Source organism: Trachypithecus francoisi, unplaced genomic scaffold (genome assembly GCF_009764315.1).
Source record: "Trachypithecus francoisi isolate TF-2019V2 unplaced genomic scaffold, Tfra_2.0 Lachesis_group3, whole genome shotgun sequence".
Lineage (NCBI taxonomy): Eukaryota > Metazoa > Chordata > Mammalia > Primates > Cercopithecidae > Trachypithecus > Trachypithecus francoisi.
This window is the reverse complement of record NW_022681468.1, coordinates 137,221,132-137,238,930: the sequence shown is the minus strand read 5'-3', so window position 1 is coordinate 137,238,930 and position 17,799 is coordinate 137,221,132. Positions and strand designations below refer to the sequence as shown.

Here is a 17,799-nt window from a genome sequence, read left to right as displayed (position 1 = left end):
AGTCAACATGACTTCCTTGAAAGTGCCATGTCTTGGGACTGGTTAATCTGGCTAGTTTTATCACCAGAGACACTCCCATCCTGTCCAAACAGTGCATATGGAGGCCCTGCAAATAATTCATCTCAATGGATTTCATGTCTACTTGCATAAAGAACATTTTGGAATTTAGGAACTCCCACAGAAGAATATATATTTTGGGTAAAATACACTGATGTAAAGAAACTCAGAAAACACAATTATCTCTTCAAACTTGTATCTATATCTACCTATTCATACATGCATACACACAAGCACAAACCATATATTTCCTGCCTAGTAGATTACATTATGTTGGTGGAAAGCTGCATCTTTGGTTTTTAATTGTTTCTGTTCTCATTTCCCACAGCATAAGAGACCAAACAATGGGTTAAAGTAGCAGGCAGTCTTTCACCTAAACAGTTGTCCCCCGCCCCCCAATATTTTAGTCCTGCTGAAATGATTGATTTGCCCTTATGACAACTCTCTTCCCAAAAGGCAGTTTGTTAAAAGAAAGAAGTAAATACCACCAAGTGCACAAATTGTTCATGGTTTTCTCTTTGCGTAGCTAATTAGGAACTTGATCTTGAAAACCCTCCTTTACATGAGGCACTCAGCTGAGCCTCTGGAGTCCACATGAAGAAGGCTGGCATCAGGTGAGCTCAACTTTCCCCCTCCCCCAAGGGCATTTATGAAACGGGGGCTGGCTCTGTGTTGGTCCCTAAAGAAGGAGCCAAGGAAAAGACCTGAAGAAGCACCATATGTGTTGGGCTTGCTCAGTAATTTTTGATTTTTTTCTAAAACATTAAAAAAATTGTATGTGCAGGATTTGCTTTGGTTTGCAAATCTCCCTAATCTTTCTTGGCTATTCACACTGTTTATCTGGCCATTGTTCTTCCCTAATTGACTGAGTTACAGTGGTTTCTCAGTCAGAAACAACACATTACTGTATTCTTATTTGACCTCTCAAAAGTTTTCTTCTTACTAAGAATGTGATGGGTAGGAAGAATGCTCTTCTTAGGCCTAGTTAAGGTGAGTTTGTATGTATGGAGGGAGGAGGGGCACCAGAGAGATTGTTAACTGCTGGAAAGCTGGGACTTCTTTTTGTCATTTTGTCCCTTTCCTTCTTTCCCCCTTCCAGTGACTAGAACAAAGCCTGGCACCCATTAGGTACACTACGGGGATTGAAGGAATTAGAGCCCACAGAGGAATCCCTGGAAACTTGGTAGGTGTAGGTCAATGTGTGTGATTGAGGGGGAGAACTTATTTTTAGCTGCTTAGATTTTGTGTAGCTGCAGGAAATTTAAAGAAAAAATAGTGTCAACCACTAGCAGAAAATTACAGACATGTATATATGTAAGAAAAAAGGAAATAGGACTATGACTAGATGCTTGTTGCTGACAATATTTTCAGCATGAAAACAAGGAATTGAAGATGTTTATTTTGTAAATGTCAGGAGGAGAACCTGGGATATGGGATGGACAGGAGCAATCCTTCTTATGCTGGGTAGGCTAGAGCTTACCAGGCAGCCCTACCAGGTTCAGCAAAGAAAAAGTGCAAAGAGAATAAAACCATTCCCCCAAATGCTGGCCACATGAGCTTCTCTGAAAACCTTCCATTGGTTTCAGAAATTAATGCTTTAATTATTTTTGTGAGTAGTAGAGATGTAACATATGGCCCAGTCCTAGTTCTCAGGACCATTCCAAAGAAATGTTTCTAGTTCCTCCAAACCATGAAATGTCTACTTCCCATTTTTTGGACCCACAAAGAGCCAGATCCTGGGTGTCAGGACAAATTCTTCTACCCAGGGATCCAGGGGGAGACTGATTCCTTGGCTAGAACCCCAGGACATGCTCACTAGCATTTCTGATGCCTGTAGCTAGTCTAACATTAAACTCTTGGGGAGGAACCATTTCTTTGGTGTCTGGCTACGGTAGAGCACTAGATAACTGGAAAGTGAAGGATTTGGTCCTGGGTGCTTCCTGGCAAGCTCTCCTGTTCCGCTTCTACAGAAATTTTATTCAGAAAATTGCTGTAGGCTTAGAGTAGAACACCAAGAAATTCAGAATGGGGTGGCCTGGTGATTCACTATTGAAAACTATTTTTAAAAATCACTCAATGACTTCTCTCCACTCTCTGGGGACCACGGAAGTGGTAACTAATTATGCTGGCCCTTTGCTTCAATCTTTGATACTCTGTTTAGCTTATTTTATTCATACGTTCGGTACCATTTTTCCTTCTCAAGTTACAGTTTTTGTCCGAGAAAATATTTTAAATTGGACATTTTTTTTTTGCACTTTACTCTGTTTTATCTACTTCTTGTCCTTCCATATCCCAAAGAGAAGATGCTCTGTCAAAGGGCTGTCAGCTCATGCCATCCGCAACTGACTCCAGGTTCTGGAAGTTGCCGAGGGCTGCCTGGGCGGCCATCCAAGGACACCAGACCACTCCGCTCGTATCTCTGCTTACTTCCTGCGCTGAGGGAAAAAACGCTTGCTCTCCTGGGTGCTCGGGTAAACTAGAGGCGGCTTCTTCTGGGTTGGAATCCGTTTTGGCGGTCGCCTACTTCCGCGAGGGCTTTTTCACTGCTTCAAGCCAAGAGCGCTGAAGGGAGAAAGGGTATACTGATGCCGTAGGGCTCAGGGAGGGGTTCCAGGCTCCTGGGGTGTTCTCCCGCGCTGGCCGCAGCCAGCCCAGTTCCGGAGGAGCTGGCTTCGTCCAGCCAACAGTTCAGTAGGTTTTCTTTCTTGGTCATAACTTCATATAATTGAAATAGTCTACAAAGGACACCAGCTCAGGCCACGAGGGCGTTGAATTGTCCGGATTTGGGGTGGCGGCTAATGCTCCTCTTCTAGTGCCTCCCCCGCTGGTGCTCTGAGTTCCATTAGCCACGCGCTAGGGTAGAGAGTGCCAAGTTTAGGGGCTGGAGAGGACAAGGGGAAGGACGAGAGAACTCTTGCACTGACACAGTTCCAAGCGACCCGAAAATGGGGGGGACGGAGGACAAAGTCGGCCCAGGACGATCTTCAGGCGCAGCATTCTCTAGCCCTGGAGCTAGCTCCAGGGAAGGGCGGAAGCCGAGGGTCGCTGTCCATCCGGGAGCCTCGGATCCACGGGACTTGGACCAGCCACCCCACCCTATGGTGACTGAGGACTGGGCGGCCGAACTTGCGGCCCACTTAGCTAATGCCGGGTAATGCCGGCCCCGGCCCAAGAGCAGCAGCTGCACTTGGGAAGGAAAACTCTTTAAACAAATCATTTTGGTGTCTAATCAATTAGTGTTTGCGCAGTCAAGTACCGTAGATTTAACAGAATAATCGTTACTGCCCTTGTCTTTATTTGACCCGCAGACACCTAGAAGATTTAAAAATGAAACGCCGGTGTTCCAGGCTCCCAACCCCTTGCCTTAGACTCCCTCCGGGGCCTGCTAGGCCGGGTCGGGGCTCTTGCTTTCTCCAGGCCTAACCTCTTCTTTGCCTCCCTCTTCAGTCCTCCTTCCCCTTCATACTTTTCCACACTTTACCTTGTTTTCTTGCCCTTCCGGCCCTGTCGGCCTTCCAAGTCTCGACCTCCTCATCCCCCAGTTCTTTACCCCGGTGGGTGGCACGAGAACCGGCTTCTGATTGTCGGACACCCAGGACTCTGGGCGAGCGCACCTGCCTTTTGGACTAAGAGCCATCTGGGCGTAGAATTAGGGAGTCGCCAAGCGCTCAGTTGTCTTTTCCCTGGACCCTCACTCTCTTACCCCTTCCTGAACCAGCCCAAGACCCGAGGGGATCCTGTGCGAGCTCTTTAGCTTCTGTGGAGCTTGGAAAATACCTTTACCTGCGGGCGGGGTCTGCCTGAGTCTCTCTCGGTAAATGCAGTGACCCAGGGTGCAGGACGGGGGTTAAGAGGAAAAGCTGAGTGTATAGCCTTGGTCCCTAAAACCCGTTTGTGGGGCGCGGGGGAATTGGGTCTAAGGGCGGGAGGGAGGACGTTGTGGGGGGGAATTCGTGGGGGGCTTCCCAGTTGACTGTTTTGCGGTGACTGCACTCTCTGATGCATGCTTCTCTGGGCCAGGTTAGCTTCCAAGGTCCAGGGGTTGCAGCTAGGAGGTTCTCCAGGTGCTTCTGAATAGCTGCTCCTGCGCCTCCCTCCTCACCCGGTGTCTTTTTCAGGCCTAACAGGTGTGGACGCCTGTGTATGTGTAGTCTGGTTGTGCGCCATGCCTGGTCCTCAGGCCACCACGACTGGGCTGCAGGAGCGCCCCAGCCCTGAATCGAGGCTCCACAGGGTTGGAAGGATGCTTACCAGGGCCAAGAGACCTGGAGGTGGGACTGCAGAAGTTTGGGCCAACCGAGTGGCCAAGAACATCTCCACTCCTTAATTCCGATAATCATTTAGCTCAGCAGGGAGGACGAGGTTGGAGGCTGATGCACCTGGGTAGTGCCTGTACCTGTAGAGGCTGTAATTCTAAAAGGGGGCGAGGGGGAGTGTGCTGGAGGTAAAACTGCGTCTTCCTTTCCACATTTGGGGCTCTGGTTGCCCCAAATTGAGCCTGGAATGTTTATACGCCCCCAGAACTGCCTCGCAGTCCCTGGTCTCCATCACCCACCTGAGAAACTTTGCTCTCAACAATAGATGATTATAATGTATTTGACTAATGCCTGTATTTTCCTGTTTAACATACATTAATCTGAGTAACAAAAAAAATCAATATTGCTAACAACATTGCAAACAAATCCTCACACAAAAACCTCCTCCGATTTTCAGTCACTCCTACCCCCTTGAATTTTGTTACTCACCTTTAGTCTACTGGTAGCCCCTGGCTAGTCTGGAATCCAATCCTGGCTGGCTGTCAACAGCCCTTCTCTAAAACTCCCGATTTTTTTTTTCTTTTTCTTTCTTTCTTTCATTTTATTTTTTTTCAGCCATGAGTGGAATCTGGGACATTCAAAATGCCATCCTCCTTTCTCTTGGGCCATTTGAAGACCTCGAGTTTACCTCAAACTTCGTCCCTTCCAGCACCAGCAAATGCCCAAAGTCACTGGCCAATGACTTATGCTTTTTTGTTTTCCTTCCCTAACAATCTCCCCTGTGTGACAGCCACCAGCACCTCCCTAGGGCAGGAGACCCCACACTCTGCTCTCACGTAGCTGCCACCTGCAGCTAATCTCAGCTGGCAGTTATTGTTGAAAGTTTATGATTCTGATTTTGATTATTTTTTAAAATTGGTGTTTTCCACCTGGAAGGAACAGACCGGAAGGGCTGGCTAATGAAGGAACTTAGGTTTGCAAAACACTGTGAATAATTTAGTATTGTATTTCAAGGAAAAAAATATAGCTTTCTTAAATCATCCCCACAATGTAAATTGCAGACTTATAGTATGGTCCTGGTAAGTCTAAATTTTTAAAGGAGCAATATTCAAAGAGACATAGATGTCTGTATTAATTATTTATTCGCTGGTGCCTTCCTTCGTTTCTAACTTATTATTAATTAGGCGCCTCTAGTCTTTCGCAGAGCGCTCCACTGAGCCGGTTGCAGCTTTAAATATGAATTAAAAGCAAATCCAAGCTACTGTAATGCGAAAATTATTCCGTGTCTTGCATGGCAGAGATGAATAGCTGCGTGGATCAATACCGTGAAACTCGGCTCCCAACGACAGGGTTATTGATAGCTTATATTAATGATGTTAATGATGGAAAAAGGAAAACAACGGCCTACCAGACTTAGAAACTTTTTAGCCGCTGAAACCCCGCAATAAAAACGGGAAGGGGGCAGGAATCAGGCTTAAGTGTAATAAGAAAATTATTTATGAAACCGGATAAATGACTTCAGAGCCTTGATGCATTTGAACCTAACGCTCTCGGCTCCTGGCGGCCCCGGCTCCAGCTGGGGAGACCGCGAAAACCCCAAACCACGGAGAGCTGGGGGGCGGGGGGCGCTCTGCTTGCCTATGCAGCCTCCGGCTTGCCGCCCCTCTTCCTCCGTCCCCGCCGGAAGAGCCCTCTGGGGCGCTGGTCGCAGAAGCTTTGGGAAGTTGGTGGAATGGGGTAGTGACAGGGCTGGTCCCTGCTGTCCAGGCGGGGACAGAAAGCCTGGTTAGTGGTGACCAGCGGTCTGGGATTTGGTTCGTTTTCTTCACGGGTTCTCTTGGCACCTGCTCAAATGCTGTGGCCTTGTCGGGGGCCCAGGTCGGACTCTGCACTGTGGCCTCCTGCCCATCTGGCCAAGGCTTTTGGGATCCCCCAAATGCAAACGGTGCCTGGTGCCTGAGCAGGAGAGGGAAGGCTTTATATGAAGAGAAACCGTTCTAAGCACGGTAGGAAAACTGGAAAAGGCGCTCACCCTCCTCCCTGGTCCCCCGTGCCGCCGTGGGTTCTTTACCAGGCCCAGGGTTTAATTGGGCCTTGGCATAAGGCTCCCACCAAGCGCAGGACATTCCAGGCTAGCTGTTCCGGGCTAGAGGAGAGTGAGCGCTCAGGTCTGGGCCCAGTTCTCCTGTAATTCGGCACAGGCGCCGCCCCCACTTACCCGCTGGCCCCAAATATCGACCCACTCTCCGTTTTCCCCTAGTTGAGGGCCACTGAGAGGGAGGAGGAGAAACGGAGGGGGTGGGGGCGAGAAAGGTTAAATCCGGAGGACCGCGGGAAAGGTCGAGCCCAAGGGTCAATCTCAGGCCCGAGGTCCCATCCCCCACTGCTGGGGGTAGAGCCGCCAGGTCCCCTCCCCCGAGCTAGGGTCCTGGGTCCTTGGAAGCGAAGCGTGAGGGAGTGGGGCGACCCCTGGCCGCGGTGGGATGGGGGCGGTGCTGCAATGCTAGGGTAGCCGGTGGTGTCCCGGCCTGGCGGTATGGTCCGGGGTGCCCTGAGTTCAGTCTTTCGGATTGGTGTGGGAAGTTGAGGGGCTTTTAATTTACGCCCGGACTGTCATTTGTTCTGTGCCTCAGAAGGGAGGAGAGGCCGTCTGGTACTGCACGCAAAGGCCCAGGTGGTCCACCAGGGCAATTACAATTTCCTAGAAAAGACCGGGTAATTTTGTGTTTTTTTTTATTAGGTCTTTTAAGATCTGTTTTTCTTCCTTCTCTCCCTCCTGTCTTCCTTTCTCTCTCTTCCTTTTCCTACCTCCCTTCCTTTCTCTCTCCTTGGTTCCCTCCCTCCATTCTTTTCTTCCTTCTCTACCACTCCTTTCTTATTTTCTTCTCCCTTTCCCCCTCCCTCCTTTTTTCTTTCTTTTTCTCCACCCCTATCTTATTCTTTCCTTCTCCCTAGCTTTCTTCTCTCATCCCCTCCCTCCTTCTCTACAGGGGAGCCTCGTGCAGGTCTCTACACCTCCAGACTTTCATATGAAACGTGCCAGTCCATTTGACACAACAAACTAATCCTGTTTCTGAAAAAAAGGAGAAAGAAAGGAGAGCGCCAGGTAAGCCTCAGGATGCAGAGGCGGTACCTAAGCTCCTGGGACCTTTTCGCAGTAACTGGCCTTTCCTAATGTTTCTCAGCTAGGCTTCAGTCCTTACCCCGTGCAGGGTCCTGCCCCTTTCCTGAGCCTGGTACATTTCTGACATCCCTGGAGGATGCATTCCTTTTGCTAAGTAATATTCCCGTGGTGCCATCTGGGCCCCTGACATCAGCAAGATTTGGGGTTGTTTTTATTTTTATTTATTTGATTTTATTTTGAGAAAAACTTAAACCTGTCAATCTCCAATGCTGTAACCCCTAAAAGCACCGTCAAAGCCTTACATCTAGTCTAGGGCACCGGGGCGGCCCATTCAAATCACTGTCTCAGACAAAATCCAAACTTCCTGCCACTCAGGAAGAACCCCTTGTCAGCCATCCGGCTTCAAAGCCCACAACGTGTTTCAGATAAGCACCAGCCTGCATAGACGCAGCCCCATTGCCACACTGTCTACAAGAAAACAGCTGTTCTTCAGAAAGGAAACACAACAGCCACTACAAAAAATCACTGGATTCTGGAAAATAATCAATATCAAAATTAGATTTATTGTCTGCTTATGTGATTAAAAATGACAAAGTGTTGCCTTTTATTTTCATAAAAAGAGAGAAGGCTGAACAAAATAATTTACTATCGAGTTCTGCTCGTTTCATTTGCCTGGCAAAACCTGGAGGAGGCCTGTAGGGCGGTTGTGGAGAGCAGTGGCAGAGCCAGAAGCCCACTGCCCAGGAGTGAGCTCGCTGTCAGAGGATGTGTGTGCTACTGTGTCCGAGAATAATTTCCTAATCCAAACTAAGCTGGTTCAGCTGGGCAGGTCTCATTTCTGTCTCGCTCCAAAGAAATACTGGGTAATCTGTTCCTTGCTCATAATTTTTTGATTCAAACCCAGACTCCAGGTCCTGTTCTTCCAAAGAACTTTCAAGACAACACTGCTGTATTGGTTTCCCTCACAGTCTTCCTGGTTCACTTAGCCACAGCCTCCCAGATCCGCATCCAGCCTTCCATCCTGCGAAGAGCTACGCCATCCGTGTGTGTGTGTGTGTGTGTGTGTGTGGGTGTGTGTGTCCGACTGCTTGGCCCGGGCCGGGCTCTCTTTCCTGGGAGGTTCGTAGGGTTTCAGTCTAGGCTGGAATCACTCAAACTGGGTTTCCGAAACCTCTGTGGGCTGGATTCCTCAAGTGTGGCAGGCAGAGAGTGCATTCGAGGAAAACGACTTCATTGGTAACGGGCTGATTACACGGACGATGGGGTTATTTATCTACGTTAAAAACAAAAAAGGAAAAACTAAAAAAATCCAGTGTGTCTCTCATTTTACACTCCCCTTCCCCTCCCCAGGCCGGATCAGACTACCCGCGTCTTTCCGATGCTGCTGCTGCTGCTCTTGGATTACGGTACAGCGTGCGCAGCCAGGGCTCCTATTCATCCGCTGCCTTCCTCCGGAACAAAGTGGCTCCCCATCGCGCCAGGGGTCTCGGAGCAAGGCCCGCGAGAGTGCAAATAGCTTCACTCACACTTAACAGCACCACTGGAAAAATAACTACCAAGCCGGGTCCCTGAGAGCCCCTAAATGAGCCTTCCGATTTGGAACTGGCGTTGTTCGGCGGGTTGCACACGCCAGGGACTAATTTGTGCAGGCGTTAATTGGTCCTCCGTTTGTTCTGAAACCAAACCGAGAGGGTTCATCTCCTGGTATTGGTGCAAATGAAACCCAACCAAACCATCTCCTCCATAGAATCCCCAGGGGGCATGGCTCCTGCAAGGTCGTCCTGGCCTCCTCTTGGGGTCCAGGGCTTAAGGAGAAGCGGACATGGTCCCTTGTTACTTGTAAATGTGACAGGCCCCGCTGGACGCCAACGCTGGACTAGCAGTGGCCCAAGACCCGCCAGCTCAGCCGCCACCTGCTGTTGGGTTCGACTTTTGTCTCTCTTCGCCCCTGTCGTGCGGTGCCAGAACGCCCTTGAGTCAGGGCGCCTTTTCCCCAGATGCTGGAAGGGAGGCGGCAAGGGAGCCTGGGTTCCAACAGACAGGCCTGACCTGGCTGCCTCTGGGATGGTGAAGGCAGCCCGAGGGTCGGGCGTCGGGTGGCCCCTGCTGTGGGGCAGCTCTAGCTCCTTTCTGCGTCAAGGTAGAGTCCTCCACTAGCTTCCCGGGGAAGAAACCCAGCCTTTCCTATTGCCCTGCGGGGCCCTCTCTAGCCTTGTCTCCCAACCCGCCTCCCTCTGCAGACTCTAGCGCCCCGGAGCTGTCGGGCCAAGGGTCAAAGGTCAGGCCTTCTCTAGGCCCAGAGTTCCTTTCCGCTTGGGCTGTTGTGAGTGCACGAGTCGCCCAGGCCTGTCATTCGCGCTGGACCTCCATTTCCAGAGAGAACAGGCGCATATCTCAGAGCTTAACCTTCACTTCCCAAGTTAGCTCTCTGATTATGTGGGGTCTTGATGGGGGTGGAGCAGTTTAATTTAGGAAATTATATCCAGACCATAAAGTCACTTATCTGGACATTTTAGGAGGGTTTTTTTAAAAAAATGATTTCTCTAAGCTTAAGCAAGTCGAGGTGGCTTTGACCACAGGACTGAGGAGGAGTCTCCCATTGCTTAATTTCATTGCCCCAACCTGGCCAGAACTGGAAAGAAGTTGCCAGAAGGGATACAGGAAAAGCAAACGAATGCCCAGTCCTTCAAATAGACAGTTCTGTTCCAAAGGGGCTGACCTATTGCCTGAGTGGGGGCAAGGCTGGGAGAGTAAAAAGCAGATTTCTATGCATGTTCATGTGGCCCAATGTAATGAACACATCTCTATCAATTTCTGGAGGCAGAAGGCTCAATTTATTTTGGTTTTAGTCGTGGAAAGTCCTCAGCCTTAGCTCTGACTGATGACAGAGCAACCGAGTAGTTAGAATTCTTTCTCCAACGAAAGCGATGGTCAATAGAATTCTCAGTATCAAATGAGCAATAATTTGCTGTGGCTACATGCTGGATAATGAAAGATGTTAGCGGGATCAATAAAAAATGAAAACACTTTTACTTACATCTTGAGTTACTGTTTTAAGAGAGCAAGATATGTAACAAACCCAAAGCCAGGTTCAGAGCCACCCAATACCCCTCAAAACCCCAAGGCAGAGAGTTTTGTCACCACTTGACTGGCCCTTCCAGAATGCCAGGCCTCCACCTTCTCCCTCAGGAGAGTAGATTATTTACATCAAATTAACCCTGTAGAGACCAGTAATAATTTAACTGCCAGGGTTTAAAATTTTTCTTTTGTTTCCTAAAGCCGGGAATACATTTTAAATTGTTTTCCACCAGGATTAAAGGTCACGTAACTGGTTGCAGTTTGCCAAAAAAGTATGCAAGTGTCCCAGAGCTGACTTGTCCTTTGAAATGCCTCAAAATGTGCATCTGACCCAGATGCTTAAGAGGGTAAAAGAATACATTTAATTCCTTTGAATTTGTTCTGTGTTGCCATTTAATCTGTAAAGTTCAGACCCTAAACTCGATTTTTCCACACAAGTTAATTCCCCCATCTTCTTTCATAATCATTTCATGTTTAATTTGTTTTCAGTTTGGATTGGGTTTATTTGCACTTTCCAGTCTGCTTTTCTCACCACTCAATCCCAAACGTTTTCTTACATATCTGGTTGTTAAGGAACATACTGTGAAACAAACAGAGACACATTCTACGTTTTTAAAAGATACCAAGACGTAAAAGATGAGAAAAACATTCCGGGTGCTCTGCATAAACCACACGCAACGAAAAAGCTCACCGCCAGACAGCTTCCAGCAATCGAACCGATACAAGTAAAGCACATTTGAAAATGTGTTTGGCTGTTTTTGTAGGTTTAAGAAGACTACATTTTTCTGACCACTTCAAAAAAACAAACACGAATTCAGCCGCTGCTTTAATGCCCTCTGACCAGAGGAGCTGATTTTGCCACCGAGTTACCGGTCAGTGCTGCAAAGTCAGTGGCCTGTGTTTATAGCAGGTTTGGCTTGGATTTGGCGAGACAGCCAGCAAACCTGGGAGATTATGAAACCATGAACCAGCCCAGGGAAATGTAGTCAAGTTTCAGTTTGGGGATTTCTCCGGGTGAGGGAATGCGGCGAGCTCCATTTCTACAAGGCTAACAAACGCAGGTGCAGTTTGGCGGCCGCACGCTGCCTGGCAGGAGAAACGCACAAACCGCAGACGCGTGCTCGCGTAGTGGCCACTAGCTCGGGGCACGCCCGTGTTATTTACACCCTGCTCGGGGGCCCCCCTCTCATTTGTTACTTTAAACTCGCGGGGAGGAACTGTTAGCTGCCGTGGCGGGACTGGCAGGCTGGGAGGGGGGCGCCCCCGTTCGGCTCCCGGGGCCGTGACGCGGCCGCTGCCCTCCGCCCCTGGCTTCCACCCTGTTTGCATGGCCACAAGCGCGGCGGTGCACCAGCGTGGCCAGGCCCCCGGAGCCCTTGCTCCGGCCTACCGCCCCCTACTTCTTCCCCCCCGCCCCCGCTCCTCCATACGCCTGTGAGACTGGCTTACCCTGGTGGGCGAGTCGCGGCGCATTAGCGGATTTCATGGCAAGTTGCTTCTGTGACATGAGATCAGGTTCGGGTTCGAGGATTTGCCCCCTAGGAGGGAAGGAAAGGAGAGTCAATCTGCATAATTTCAAATGAGAAATAAATAGGGAAACAGGGAACTGAATTTCAAGCCCCCTAATTCCTCCCTCCCCTCGAACCTATAAGTCATCCCGCACCCCCACAACACGTCCCGTGCACAGGAAAAAAAAAGTAATCCGCACACTTCGCAGGTGATACCTTTTATTGTGCTCATTTTAAAGACAGGGACAGGATGGTCTCCTGCCCGAAGACTTTCTCTGCAGCCGGGGCCTGGGGCAGGAGGGTCAGACGGGCAGCAGCCGGGCCCGCGGATTTCTGCAAGGTCGCGGGGTGAGAGGTGCGGGGAGGATAGACGTCAGGCTCGGCGCCCAACGGCCCCCCTAGGCGCGCAGGGTCTGGGCCAGACGCACAAGCCCAAATTCCCTCCAGCTCCTTCGGCTCCATCTTTAAGTCCAGGCAAAGATCAATTCCCTCTCTCTCTTGCACACACACATTTGCAGCCATAAATAAACAGCTCCCAGCTAAATCAGGAACCGGAGAGGAGAAAGGGAAAAAGAAAGGAGAAAAGAGAAGGATTGAGAACCCGAGCGCGAGTCTCGCCTCTCCCGGGCGCCGAGTGGCTCTTTTTGGTCAGGCCAGCCTCGCATTTGGGGATGCAACTTGCATTTGAATAGCTGCCTGGGCTTGTTATGGACCCGGGAAAGCTCTGAAAGGGAATCACTATGCAAATTGTCCCAGTTACAATCGAAAGGTTCGATCTCCAGGAGCTGCCTGACGGAAGTTGATGTCAGCTATCTATGCATTAGGGTTGCTTTACCGCCTTGGTCTGCCTCCTCGCCACCCCCGCTCGCGCCTGCAGGGGCGGCTTTTTTTTTTTTTTTTTATGTGTATATTTTCCCTCAGTAATTAAAAAAAAAAAAAGAAAAAAGAAAAAAAGAAAATAAAAGACTGAAGGTGGTGGCGTAGCTCGCTAGGGCCTGGGAGGCCCACGGGCGGAGAGGGGAGGTGTGGACGGAAGGGTGTGTGTGTGTGTGGGGCGGGGGGGGGGTCGTTCTTTTGCAGCAGGTGTTGATGGTGCGTTTGAAATCAAACATTTAGATTTTTTTTTTTTTTTTTTTTCACTTTGCCGGACGAGGCGGAGGCGTTGGCGGCGGGGGGTTGAGGCGGCGATGTCTGCCTCCGCCCGCCCGCTTGATCCTACAATGCTGGCTGCGGATCAATACCCGCTCACTGTAATCCCAGTAATTGTAGGGCTCGCAGCTTTTATTTTAAAGAAATAGGACACTAGGGCGCCGGCAGGCGGCCGAGGCAGAACGGTTGGGCTGTGGTGCCTCCGGGGGCCTTTTGGGGCGCCCATCTTTTACCCCAGAGCTCAGAAAGCTCCCGGCAGCGAGGTGGTGGCGGAATGGCCAGTAGCCAGGGCCCACCTGGCGGCCCGCCGGGATGTGGAGGCCCACGTGAGTTCCGGCCGGGCATGGCGCTGACGAGAAGCCGCTGCTGGGCGCGTAGGGTAGGCAGCACGCGGAATCTGGCCTTTTCCCGACCTGCGCGCGGGTCCTGGCGGGAGGCCCAGGTCCAGGATGGGCGTCTTGGGCTTGGGCGCCGACTGTGGGCGGTCTTGGCCCCAGACCACGACGCGTGGGGACCCAGGATGCTGGAACTCATGCCTTCGGCCTAGAAAGACAGAGGTTTTGTCCCCTTTCTGCCGCCTTTCAGGGCCGGAGGCCGGGCCAGGCTCCTGGGTGGCCTAGCTCTGGCCTAGTCTGCGTCTGGCCCTCGGTCTGAAAATTGGCAGGGACGCTAGGACCCAGTGATCTATCGCCCGCGCGGCCTCTTAGGCCGGGGTTTCCTCCAGGTGCTCTTGCCGCGCGTTCGCCCGACGTCCGCAGACCCCGTCGCGCCCGCGGGCCGGGCCAGCTCCTCATGGCGCCTGCTACCTCTGCCGCCCGCCCCTTGCTGGAAGAGCCCGGGCGGGACTGCCGGGGCCTGGGGCCGCAGCCCCCGCGCCGCTGGCCCCCCGCAGCTTCTGGCGCCCCCGAAAATAACCATCTGTCATTCAATTAAGGTTTCAGGGCAGCTGATGGGGGAGCCAGGGTCAGCGACCCCAGGACAAAACGGCCTGCTGCCTCGGATAGGAGAAGTTCAAATGTTAAATGCAGAACATTGTGCCCTCTCCCAGTCCGGGGCCCCACCCGGTCGCAGGTCCTGCCGGTGGACAGCAGCGGGGTGAAGGGCAGCGGTCATTAGCACTTAGATTTCAGCTCTGGGCCCAGCTCCTTCTGTTGGGCTATTTTGACCAGAGAACCTTTAACCCTTTCACGCCAGCCCTCCCTCTAGAGAAGGCCAGATTGTCCAAAGGGGGAAAGTAGGAGAGGGAACTTAGATGCACCCTAATGAAGAGGGTTCAAAATTTCTTTTTGAGCTCATTTCTTCATAGGAATGGCAGACAAAATACCTACAAGGTAGAAAAACGTTCATTATAGCCAAAACAAACGAAAAGTCCTCAGAAAGTTTTACTTTTAAATTTTTAGTTTTGGGGAAAGGAGTGCATTTATTAAATATGACAGTGAAACTGCTGGGCCAGTGTGGAGAGAATCTGTAAAATATTCCAGACTTTTCTCCCATAACTATGTTTACCCAAATGTGTGTGAATGGTGATGAGACTCTGCTAGCTACAGACAACTCCATTTATGTGTTGGTGATGAAGTCTCCATGCAGCCAGTCTCATTTACAGTTGAAAATAAGTTAGACAGTTGGCTTTTCCCTTTTGAGACATTCCTATAATAAAATGAGGTAAAAGTAATTGTAACTAATGGAATTCATAAAGTACATTCATTAAGCATGTATATAATGCCCACACGCTGTGGGCATTTAGGTATTAATATGCTTGGCTTTTCCGCACTAATCTGAGGAGAAGCAGCCACACACCTAGCAGTTTTCAGTGGAAGATCTAGCTAGTCTTCTTAATTATTAACCAGGAAGCCTGAAAACAGCTATATTAGCAAGATATCATTTCCAGGCTTCGAAATCTAAGTCCTTCAGCAGGCTAGTTAGCAATAGAGGAAGAACTCAGAGCTTCTAGCTTCCAGCGCCTGGTTCTAAACATTAAATCTAGTCCTTACTTTTTGGAAGTAACTATCAAGCAATCAATTAATCAATCAGGCATTCAGCATTGAAGCACCTTAGAAAAATTTTCATTGGATAACAATGAATAATGCATGGCCCTCCAGTATATTGACTGTGGTAAATGGTCTTTAAGGTAAGGTGCTGCAACAAGTACCTTTAAATAAAATCAAATAAAAAGTTTACCACAATCATAATAAATTGTTCAGTCATCTTCTTATTGACCCATGTAGTGTCTTTCTTCAGGGGCATTTGGAGTTATTTTTTTCCCCCTTACAAACAGACCAGAACAAATTGATGAATTGAGCTTTCACTATGCTAATTTAGACATTATAAATATTTAATTAACATCCCTAATAGCCAGCCATAAAGCCCCCTTCCCTTCTGCTTTACACTCTTCTTAATCTAAAGTAAATGCTTTTCCCATTAATAGACTGATGCCATATTAGCGCTGCCTCGGTAAAAGAGCCCCATTTAGTCCAAAAGGAGGGAGCACTGAGTAGTCTGCATTAGGCAGGGGTTTATTCCTGTTTGTAAAGGATCCTGGGAGCTGTTACACATCTCTACAAATTCTACCTTTCTTGGTTCTTGCTGAAGTGAGACCATTCTAAGAAGGGGGGAGCCTCTCAATTTCATTTTTTGAGACACTTTCAAGGTTGTAGTAGAATAGAACTATTTATTTTAGTAAGCCCTGGAAGTGGGTCATAGATAATGGACAGCAAATTTCTAACCAGGGACCGTGCTAGTCTTTTCAGCAAAAGTTATGCAGTGAAAAGAATTTTGAACCAGGAGTCAAAGGACCTAAGTTCAAATCCTATGGCACCCACTAGCAGTGGGACTCTTGGGCAAGGGATTTAGCCCTTCAAAACTGCAGTTTTCTCTTTTAAAATGGAGATAATGTCTATGCCATAGAGTAAAAGATTGAATGCGAGAATGTATGTGAAATTGCTTGGCATATAGTAGACAATAAACATTAGGTTAATTCCTAAATGACTGCCTCAAATTCATGAATCCTTCTCTCCCCTTATATTTATTCTTGTCATCCTTAAAATGCCCTGTTATCATAATCTAACATTGCAATAACACTTTATATTTGCAAGCATTGTTTGTCGTATTAATCCTTTGATTTGGTTTCTATAATGTAAAATAGGGAGAAACTAGAAGACCTAAACTCTGAGCAAGAGACAGTTTAAAAACAGATACTGGAACTTAGATGCTCAAAAGCTCTGAGTCATAAACTCTGATGACTGAAATGTCCTTCCACAACAGTCCTTGTGTGGTTTAGAAAGATTCCAGAAGCTACATTATATTTCCCTGGGGGCAGGAATCAGGTCAGAACTGAGAGTTCAAGAAATTAGAAGCTCTCCAGGCTGATCTAACTCTGGAACTAGAATCTGTAGATGCTGAACATTAAATAGCTGAAAAAAGGAAAAGAAGCTTCGGACAATTTAAATGTAAAACACTGGAATGATAAGCCATTTTATTCTGAGAATATTTCTCCATCTGAGAAAAACATACTTAACTTGTGGGATGTTGCTGGTTACAGAGAGAGTAGAAACTCTGAGTTATTCTTTTTGTTTGCCAGCACAAAATAAATACCACTTAATGTAATATACTCATTAATACTGAGAAGAGATATATTTATCTGGATAGAGTAAATATCCTAGTAAAATCACATAGTTTTGATTTTTGGTGGAAATCAAATTTTTCTTTTCCTTTTTGGTTAGCAGTGGAAAGGCCCAGATAGAAAAAATAATGGGAAAAGCGCAAGAAATTGGCTGGAACTACTTCCTACATAACAGGGAGTGGCAGGAGGTGTGAGCTCACAGACAGCAGAGACTGTCCTTGGATAGCTCCCCCTCTCTTTCATGCTCTGCTCTTCCACTCTTCTGCTCTCTCTTACTCTCTCATTTTTTCGTTCTAAGCTGTGCAGATCCATTGAATAGAAAGGGAAACATTTTTGCACCCTCCCTCAACATTTTGCTTGAGATACCTATGGGGAAAATTTTTGACAAGTGTTTCCTAGGGGTGTGTCCCACAGTGTTACTCTCCAAGAACACCATCAATTCATTCTACAGGAATGATTGGTGTGGGTCCAGAGAACTCTCATCTACTTCTTGGGCTTTCCATGTGAAGACAAGGGACCTTTTGGAGTTAGGCTATGGAAAACTGCCCTGAAGCTCTTGGAAACAAGGTAAAAAGTGATTTGCAGAATGAAAAACATTATGTTTCTTAGCTATTCACTGCCCACTATTGCCAGGCTCCTTGCTAGGTGTACAGGTGTTCAGAGAAAGTAAGAAATAGGACCTGTTCTTTATCTGAGGGAAGTGACAGACATTTAGATGGTATTTCAGAGATCCAAAGAAAGCTGGGAGAGAGGTTGGGGAACTGCCTGGGGACAGGGAGTTTGTCTCCAAAGGCTTTATCTAGGAGGATGAGATGGAGTTGGGCAGGTGAGGATGAAAGTAGAGGAAGAACATAGAGACAAACAGAATGAACAAAGTGTCCAGCCTGGCAGACATGAGTGTAACAGCTCCAAGAGAAAGTCAGCTGGGGCCTGGGAAGGGCCTGTTGCCAAGTTGGGTTTGGATTTTCTCATTTACCCAGCAGGGAACCAATAGAAGTTTTTAAGCAG

The 17,799-nt window shown here is 48.6% G+C and overlaps 1 long non-coding RNA gene across 1 annotated transcript; it reads right to left on the bottom strand.

The window, feature by feature from the left end:
- Positions 1–7,980: 7,980 nt before the first annotated feature.
- LOC117070633 lies at positions 7,981–12,750 on the bottom strand. Its single transcript, XR_004431986.1, has 3 exons — positions 12,240–12,750; positions 11,965–12,053; positions 7,981–8,710 (listed from the first exon to the last, which is right to left on the bottom strand). It is a non-coding gene; the product is annotated as an uncharacterized LOC117070633 (long non-coding RNA).
- Positions 12,751–17,799: the final 5,049 nt, after the last annotated feature.